Source organism: Pinus tabuliformis, chromosome 1_2 (genome assembly GCF_031772625.1).
Source record: "Pinus tabuliformis cultivar Carrire ecotype Pingquan chromosome 1_2, CPIR1, whole genome shotgun sequence".
NCBI classification, from domain to species: Eukaryota; Viridiplantae; Streptophyta; class Pinopsida; order Pinales; family Pinaceae; genus Pinus; species Pinus tabuliformis.
Window position 1 is genome coordinate 27,157,371 of NC_142298.1, and position 10,252 is coordinate 27,167,622.

General features: G+C 34.6%; 1 pseudogene across 1 annotated transcript; it reads left to right on the plus strand.

Moving 5' to 3' along the window:
- The first annotated feature begins 39 nt into the window (after positions 1-39).
- On the plus strand, positions 40-939 carry LOC149204190 (pathogenesis-related 5 protein Cup a 3 pseudogene; annotated as a pseudogene). The gene is made up of 2 exons (XR_016253011.1): positions 40-112; positions 227-939. The product of XR_016253011.1 is annotated as a pathogenesis-related 5 protein Cup a 3 pseudogene (transcript).
- The last annotated feature ends 9,313 nt before the right edge of the window (positions 940-10,252 follow it).

Below are 10,252 nucleotides of genomic sequence, written 5' to 3' on the forward strand. Positions count from 1 at the left end.
AGATAGATATATTTATTTTCGGTAGTATCATAATCATAATGGGGAAGAACAATAGATATTTCGGTTTCAGTTGCAGCAACTCTAGCTTTAGGATTACTGGTTTATCTTCAAGGTGGTACTCCCCCAATTCAAATCTACTCTATTTTATGAGAATTACATTAACGAGCGATGTGTATATCTTACTTATATGTCATCAATAAATATGTGTTTGCTTTCCCAACCGCAGGAGTTGAAGCTGCAACATTTGTGATCCAGAATAAGTGTTCGTTCACTGTGTGGGCCGCGGGAATTTCCGTAGGTGGCGGTCAAGCACTCACACAAGGCCAATCATGGAGTGTGGACGTGCCCGCAGGGACAAGTGCAGGCAGATTTTGGGGACGTACGGGCTGCTCCTTCGACGCCTCTGGTAAAGGCAGCTGCAACACTGGTGACTGCGGTGGCTTGCTCAGCTGTCAAGCCGCTGGACGGTCTCCTGCAACGCTGGTTGAATATACTCTGAATGGGGCCAACGGTCGAGACACATATGACATCTCTCTCGTTGATGGATTTAATCTGCCTCTCTCCATAACTCCCTCGGACTCTAGCTGCCCAACAGTTGACTGCAGCAGCAACATAACTGCGAGCTGCCCTACGGAATTGAAAGTGGTCGATGGATGCGATAGTGCTTGTGCTGCTCTGAATACTCCCCAATACTGCTGCACGGGAGACTACGCCAGCAACTGCCCTCCCACCAACTATTCCAAGTTTTTCAAGGGGCTGTGCCCACAGGCCTATAGCTATGCCAAAGACGATAATACTAGCACCTTCACTTGCACTTCTGGTGCTAATTATAACATCGCCTTTTGCGGTTAATAAGAGATGATAATATGCATCCCACTGAAGATAGATATATTTATTTTCCGTAGTATCATAATCATAATCATTAATAAGGGTACAGTAGAATCCGGCGGATCCTATTTCCAATCCTAGTGCATATTTAATGCACGTTGAGATGTAGGGGCGATAGCCATCTGCAACGCGCGCCGTGCAGGTGGCTATCGCCCCTGCATCTCAAGCGCATTAAATATGCAGTAGGATTGGAAATAGGAAATATAAAAGAGCGCGTTGCAGGTGGCTATCGCCCCTGCATCTCAAGCGCATTAAATATGCAGTAGGATTGGAAATAGGAAATATAAAAGGGCGTGGAATTTAATTAAGATTGAATGATTACGCGCCTTCCCTGAATATTGTAAGTGAAATTCGGACTTCCTAAATAGAGTATATCATGATATTCATAATCAAATTCGGACTTCCTAAATAGAGTATATCATGATATTCATAATCATAATGTTCCACATAGTATGTCGATTCAGATTGATTCATCTTACGATGACGATAATTGATTATAATTTTGGAATTGATGTTCCGTTCTGGCATTCGTAATTCTATGATAATTTTGGTAGTTTTAAATTTTAATAACTAACCGGCTTTTGGTGGACAATGTAAAGTCTTAATAGGATTTAACATTGTTTTTAGCCTTAAATTTTTAGTTACATATATTATTATTCTTTTTGAATGAAATTGCAATCTTTTAAATTTAAAATATGTTTTTTGATGTATAAATAAATTAAGTAGCTTACAAATTTAATATATTAGATAATAATAAAAGTGTTAAAAAAATTTAAAAGCACATACCCATAAATTATTTCATCAATTTTTAAATCATATAATCATTAATTATAATTTAAACATTAATATAATCGTTTTATATATAGTAATATGATTATAGTAATATGAAACACGTGTAAGGAAAATAAATATGATTAAAATCTTAAAATAATAGTTTAGTTTTTGTTTATATATATATAATTTAATTGGTTATGGTTGAAGATGTTGGGTAAATTTGATGTTGTAGATTTAGATCTCTGATTTACAATGTGAGTGTGGCAAGCATAGGTTCATTTAAAAATTAGAGTGAGAATCAAATTACAAATTCCTGTTAAAAAATAAAATTTCAAAACCTTTTATTTAAAAATTTTAAATGTTGAAAAACAATTTAGTTCATTTTCATTAATAAATTATCAATTAAAATAACCTTATTTTGGTTTTACTTCATTTGTGATCCCTAATAAAAATAAAATAAAAAATAAACACCAAACCAAATTGCGTCAATATAATCTAAAAATCTTGATTGCTTGATCTGAATGTTTTAAGTTTGGGATTTTATAAATTTTCGGTTAATTTATTAATTTGTTAAAATTATGAAAAAAAAAATTATTTCCTTTCCTTTATTAAGTTTTAAATATTGTTTTGGAAAATTTAAAATTTTAATGAATTTTTTTTTGTTAAAAACTATTATGCTATGAGATTGTTAATTTTTGAGATTGAACTTTTTCGTGGCTCTCCTCCCTTTTATTTTTTTAAATGAATATGTGGTATAATTTTTTTAATGATTATTAGTTTATCATTCACTGAATTGTTAAGAATAATTTTATGTACCATGTATTTTTAGTTGAATAAATGTAATTTTGTTTGTATTCATTTTAATGGGAATAGAGATGATTTTTTTTTTTTTTTATTAAAATTATTTTACATATGTGTAATTATTATAAAAGAATAATTCTAAGATTTAATAATGTTTATATGTCAATGGAACAAGTTTATTTTTTATATAAACTAATTTTTCTTAACATTAACTAATGATAAATAAAAACAATAACAATTTTTTCTATTTAGATTGGAATTCAAATATCAAGAAAGTAAAATTCAAGAGAAAATCAAGGAATATTTCAATTTGCTATACAAGGAATAAGGGTTTCTTCTTTTCATTGGAAGTTAAATATCTTCAAAATTAGAGTCAAATCAAGAAGTATTTCTCTTTCCTATCCAATATACTATATGAGGTGCATAGATGATCTCGTGCGTAATGACAACCTATTTTCAATTAGAAATTATAGTGAATAATTAATATTTAATAAGTAACTCAAATTTTTATCCTAATTAAAAAATGATCTAGAAGAAATTCTATTTAACTCAATGTATAGTTTTCTAGAGATAGAATATTTGTTACCATGATGACTTAGGTTCATTTCTGTTGGACACCTAATCCTCAATGGGTTAGTGTGGAAGCCGAATGGACAAAAGGAGTCTAAGAGACCCTAGGATGTGAAACCCAACGGTCACAACAATGTACTATAAATGTATATCAATTGTTAATAAAAATTGTATTGTCATGATTTATCTTTCATATTTCTCTTGCTGTCCATGTGTGTTTAACATGGTATCAGAGCAGGCGTATTCCTGCCCTGCATAATTAATTTGAGCCATTTGTTTTATGGCCTTTTTGTGCAGTTTATTTCTGCCATGAAATTCATGAATATTTTCTCATGAATATTTCTTCAGCTAAATTTTAGCTGCAACCTGTTAATACCGCTGCTGGTGTCTTCTCTCCATACAGAAGCGCCTCCATACTCCGGACACTGCCTGCGCTGCTCCTCGATATAATTAGTTGCTCCTGACACTGCATGCGCTACCTCCTGAGAATTTTCTGCCTAAAATCCGCTGCTGACTCACATATCTGCTCTTTATTTGCCTGAAGGTCTGTTCATGAATGTTTGTTGTTCTGCGATATTCCATTTATAAGACCTGCGCCTAGCATTAAACCGTCACCTGACCTCTGGAACTGTATACGTTGCACCTGTCTGTCTTTTACAGTCCTGACCCTTGCATTACCTGCGCTCTCTGGCTATCCTAATTGTTCATAAACGTTTCATAAAAGAAACGTTGTTCTGACATGGTAATTCTAGAGCTGGCCTGGAGAATCCTCTGAATCACTAAGGTATCGATTGTTGTTATTCAACAGCGACCATTGTAATACCTTGAGCCTATTCGATTGCCGCTATTCAACAATGACCACTGATTGTTCGAGTGGTACTGCTATGCATTGACTGTATTTAGATGTTGATGGCGTTTGGTTAGTCTCTTTATGTAATTGCCGAAATCCATTATATCATGTACGTTGAAATTTTTGCTGGTTGATGGAATGGTGTCTGATGAATGCATATGTACACTGATTTATTTTGAAAAGCCATGGTGTGTATGTGTTAGATTCTGTGTTTAACAAGTATTTTTTGGGCCGAAAAAAAAGAGTTTGGCGCGTACGTTTCAATGGTGAACCCGACGTGAACCTCCCATCTAATAAATCGTTGGAGGTTGGAAACATTACTGCTCGCCTAGGCCTTCTACTATTTTAATATTTTTACTGGGAATCGTATTGTTGCTCAACTGTACAGTATGATAATTTGAGTTTTTGTCAAATGTTGGGTGGAAGTGGAGAGACTTGCGCCTAAAGAAAGCTAGCAGCATCGGAATGGAGTTAATTTCTTTTGCTCAGCCTATAATGCTCTTTATTTATAATGTTTTAAGAGCACTGTAATATTTTACCATTAATTTTATATTGAGAATGGAATGGCTAGAGTTGAATTGGTGAAATAAAGAAAGCATTGAGTATTCTCCGCTTAACTTCCTCTGTCTAATTCCACCACCATCGGTTGGCCTCCCCAAATGAGTCATATAACATTGCTCCTCACCGCTTTATCATTATTGTCCCTAGCACCACAACGCACTACTCCTGAACATTGTATCCATATCCTCGCTGATCAGACTACACAATCCACTCCTCTCCCACTGCTCCAGTCCCTCGGTATACCTCACTCCCACACCTCCATTGAACGCTGCCCATTGCATAACACCCTTGCAGTAAGAACCAATTTACTCTCTCAGTTTTGTCAAATTTCAATACTCTGCACCATGGAAGCAAAAAGAGAGCTTGAAGAATTCATTATATACTACGCCGCCCTGAAGTTATTTTGTTCGATAACAGAATTGGATCTCACTTCTTCTGCATTGAGATGAAACCAAAGTTTCATGTACAGTATGTTCTGCAAATTATGGTGAGCGACTATTAATAGGGATTTCCTACGCCTCGGGGTCTCAGAAATTTGGTGGTGTTTGGTGGGGTAGACGATGAATTGGCCTCTGGCGATCCACACGATGTGTTAATTAATACACTGAAAGAGAAGCAGTGGCCTTGGGCTAAAATCGTGCACCTCTCAATAATTGAAACCAACACGTTGAATTATATTATATGTGTGAAATCTTTAAAGAGCCAAATGGCCTTCGGGACAGACTGTTAGGTTTAGAAATTTGTTTGTAAATTGTAATTGTAATACACATTAGCGGTCTCTCTTGTTGTACCTGTAACGTAAGGAATCATAAGAGATTTACGCTATGATGCTGTTTTGGTTTTCTTTCATCTGGGTCTTGAAAACAGAACCCTAAAATTATTATAATACTTCTTTCTATGGAATCCTTCATCAAATACAAAGACGTGCATCTTTCTATCGAAACCTTCATCAAATACAAAGACGTGCAGAGGTGCATATGTTGAGTGAGTTTTTAGTTCTTGGACCCACACATGTAAATCGACGAGATCTTTAAATCGTAGGGATCACTATTGACCAGAAAAAAAATCGAGAGCTTCAACTTGGTCATTTCTTCCTGAGGGTCCTCAAGTCCAGCCTTCGTGGGTGTTCTACTGCTGAAGACATTAAACTGCCACAGTCATTTCCAGATTTGATGTTGGGCATACTATAAACTCTTATTTGTAAGTTTAGAAATCAATAGAGATGCATGGCTAGTATCAATGTTTTTTCCAGTGAGTAAATTACTCCAAGTGACTGATGTAATGTGCTCAACGGTGATTTAATTTAATGGTGACCTCATTGAATATATCATATTGCTGATTGAGAAGTTTCTAGAGGCATTATACTCTCATTGTGCATCTCAATTTGGAGTAAAACTCAATAAATATATTTACAGCTATCTAGACAAAGAGGAGCCTATTTCAAGAGGTTGAGTTGGTTGTAGCTTATCCAAAGAGGAAAAGTTGGTTTCGAAGCATCTTCAAATCATGTTCTATCAGTTTGTGTTTGAGTTGTCCTTTGTGGGCAGATTTTATCACTGTAAAAGAGTCAAATCTCCTTAATAATTGGTTGCATATACATCTGAAGTAGGGTCGAGTATTCTCTAATCTCCTGGAGGTTTTCTTGAAAATGTGCATAGTTGGAAGGCTCTTGAAAGGTCATGGTAAAATGTTATGGTATATATGACCAACACTGTACAATTTGTTAAGTATTTGGACATGTATGGAGGTCTATCACTGTCGTTTAAGCGTGCTAGAGACTCATTCCCATGCCTATGACCTGACCAAGTGTTGGAGCAGCATTCTGAGTCCGAAAGTCCTTGCTGGAATTTACTCTCATTGCTTCTCTTCATTGCTAGAAAGTGGCAAGATCAGAGAATATTAATTTGTACCCCAGTCAAAGCATATGAGTATTCAAGTCCTACCCATGCAAGGAAAATTTTAAGGATGGAAAATTTTCTTGAAGTTTAAAACATTGGCGAATCTCACTAATCCCTAATATGCAAATTATAAATGTTTATTGATATATTTGTAAAATTATTCAAATTTATAATTATTTTATATATAGTCTCTATATAATGTTGGCGATTTTTAAGGTAAAATAATTTTATATTCTAAAATTTGGGCGAATCGTCTTTTATAAAATTGGAAATTGGCGAATCTTTTTTGTGGAAAAATCATGGAAAATTAGCCCACTGGGCGAACATTAGCCCCTAAAATTTTCCATGTACCCATGACATGGTGTTATAATTATTGAAGTTTTGATAGTCATCATTTCTGATTTGAAAGTGAAGGAGTACTTGAAGGATCGAAGCAAGTTTGCAGTTTTTGTTGCCCCAGTTGTGGTATTAAAACCCATTATAGTCTCTGTCTACATATATATGCATTGATTCCTTGAATCATTTGCTGCACATTTACAAAGGATTTTTTTGTGTCTTTGTACTGTGAGTGGGTGTTCCTTTTACTCATTGGGTCATAGTTGTGATCAGTTTTTTTAAAAAGGTGTAATTTTGACAATGGAAAATATGGCTCGAATTACTGAAATATTAGAGTTCTTAAAAACTCTGATACATTCCTCTAATCATGATACATTAAAAGTCAGCAAAGTTTCTCTCACAGACATTCAGGTCTGTCTACAAAATGCACAAGAGAAAATTGATTTTTTGCAGCTTTAAACTCAACTACAGCAAGAAGAATTAAAACAGAGGAATCATCATTCTGAACCTGTTTCTGTTCAGAATAATGAAACAGACTCCCATAAACAACAAGTCAATAATGTTACAGTTCATTCAGATTTAGTACCCCATAAAGCAGCAGTTGTACATCCAGATGTAGAAACTCAGTTTGCACTTCCCAAGCCCATCATCAGACCTTGGGAACAACTTTTCCACAACAAGCACATAACTGGTCTTGGATATGACAAGGACTTGTCCTTTCATATTCCAGACTACGCCAAGCCCATTCAGTTTCATAGTGCTGGATTCATTCATGATAGTTCACCTGCTCCTCATGACAGTTCACCTCTGGCTATTCCAGATTCTGCCTCTCTTCCACAACAATAACAACAACAGATTATAAAATGCCAACACTGTGACCGAGTTGGCCATCTGAAAGATCATTGGTTTGATCTTCATCCATTTAAGCACTGTCATAAAACCAGCCATTCTTCACACAGATGCTTCAGAAACAAACGTCCCACAAGAACAAAGATTCATCTTGGATGGATCGCTTCTTGGCAATGGGCATCAACAGCCAAGAATATATTCCAAACACATGTCAGAACTTGTTCCAGAGTATTGAATAGTCTTGCAGTTGAGTTTTCTCCATCATCTCACCTTGTATCTGACAGGGGGGAAATGATGATCATCTACAAGCTTCAAAGTCACATCAAGCGAGCATGAGCCACAACCTGCCACACCAGTTTTAGAGTTGTAGCCAGAGACAAAGATGCCCCTGAACATGCCTTCAGTTGGCAATCTGGGACACTTCCTCTAGAAGAAGACTTCAGCTTCTTGCAAGTTTTGGAAGAATTCCACGAACAAAATTGAGAACACTTCCTCTAGGAGAAGACTCCAGCTTCTTGCCAGTTTTGGAAGAGTTCCAGGAATTGTATTAAGCATTCCAGAGTTGTCAGTCATCCTTAAACCATCACAGATTGATACTTCCCTTTTCAGGTTGAAGTTCTCCCTTTTATGATGGGTTAGACCTCCCTTTCATGGTTGAAGGTTTCCCTCTTTAAAACAATAGGAGCACTTCCTATAATAGAAGACTTCAGTTTCTTGCTAGTTTTGGAAGAGTTTCGGGAACTACACTAAGCGTTCCAGTGTTGGTGGTCATCCTTAAACCACTGCCCTTTATACCAACATTTTAGAGAGCACATTCAGCCTAGTGTTGCCATGCATTTTTGCACATTCTATATTATAGCTCTCTTCTTGGACTCATACATAACCCTTCAGATTAAGGGGGGGAATGTTGGAAACCTAATCCTCAATGGGTTAGTGTGGAAGCCGAATGGACAAAAGTAGTCCAAGAGACCTTGAGATGTGAAACCGAACGGTCACAACAATGTACTATCAATGTATATCAATTGTTAATAAAAATTGTATTGTCATGATTTATCTTTCATATTTCTCTTGCTGTCCATGTGTGTTTAACAATTTCATGGTGGCCTTGCTTCAACCTTTCTTAATGATTTTGGACTCTATCACTTTATATTTTGGGTTTTATTTATTAAAAGAGATGATAGGTTGGTAACTTATTCTCTTGTTTGTTTATGTGAGACAACTCTAAAATCATTTGGGAAATCCTCGAAATCCAAAAGCACCACAATAATTTTAATAGAGAAGTTGGTTATAAATGAAGTCATAACTAGAAACCTATTATCCATTGGCATCCTCATTGGTTTTCTCTTCTCTTCTCTCCTCTCCGTCCCTCTCCCCCTTTTCTTTCCTTTTCCTCCTTCCCAGCTTCCCTTTCTCATTTTTCAGTCACTTGGTTCCAATTTTGATGGTTCTGTTTTTTATCCTCTTACCACTTTAATCCTCCACTTTGTTCTTGACTTATATATATATATATATATATATATATATATATATATATATATATATATATATATATATATATATATATATATATATATATATAGATATATATATATATATTATTTATTTGATTATATTTCTCATTTCCTTCCTCCATCCTTATAAGGATTTTCACATTTCTTCATTCATATTTATATCCTAATAAATCGATTTGATTCTTTAAAATTATTTCTTTATTTATTCTAATCATCATCTTTATTTATTTATTTCCCTGCTCTTTTATTTTATTTTTATTTTTAATTTTTAATTAATTCTTTGACCTGATCCTATGCTTATTAATTTATAATCAACCATTAATGGATAATTGGTTTTGTCCCTCTATTAAAGGTCTTCAAAACCATATTTGTGACCATTAAATTTTTTGGTCTTTACTAATGGGTGGAGTGTCCACTCAGAACATTGGATAGGATTAAAAAACCCTCTACACAATTTCATCCATAAAAATATTCTCAATATGTAATACATGTTAGGCATAGTTGATACATCAATCTACTACATATTTACATCATTTTCTGTGGGTGTCTACTATGGTTGTGGGGGATTACTACTAGTAAAGTTTCCATCCTCTCCTCCTAGACCCATTTGATTTGCTACATGTTTTCCTTTCATGGAATAATATGAGCTAGCAAGATACCAATAATCTCATTTTTACTTAAGTGACTTAGGGTATGACAAGTTGTCTTCAAACATTTTCTTATTCATTGGTTTGGACTGGATGACTAAGAGGAGGAATTTTTACCCTCCTACCCATGTTCAAATATCACTTGTGACAAGCTCCTTGTACATCAACTGGGGATAACAAAGTAATAATAATTTAACTGTCACATAAATAAATGTATGAGGTTGAGGAACCAAAATTTTCCACTCTCAAGATAATACCAACTTGACAATGACCTTATAGATTTTAAGAAGTGGTGCCATACATTTTAAATACAATACAAAAGCGATATGTACAATTAGATGACATTAAAATAAGACAAATTTTACATATTTAACAAAAACTATAAACTTAAAAGTTACTTTTGAGAAAAAAATAAAAAAAACAACAATAATTATATATTTTTTACAACTTTTGAATCAATGTTGAATTAATTCAAAAATAAGTTTCATATACAACTAATACAAGCCTTAAAAGTTTCGCATGAGGTGATAATAAAGCATCCTGAAAACAATCTTGGGTGTACACTAC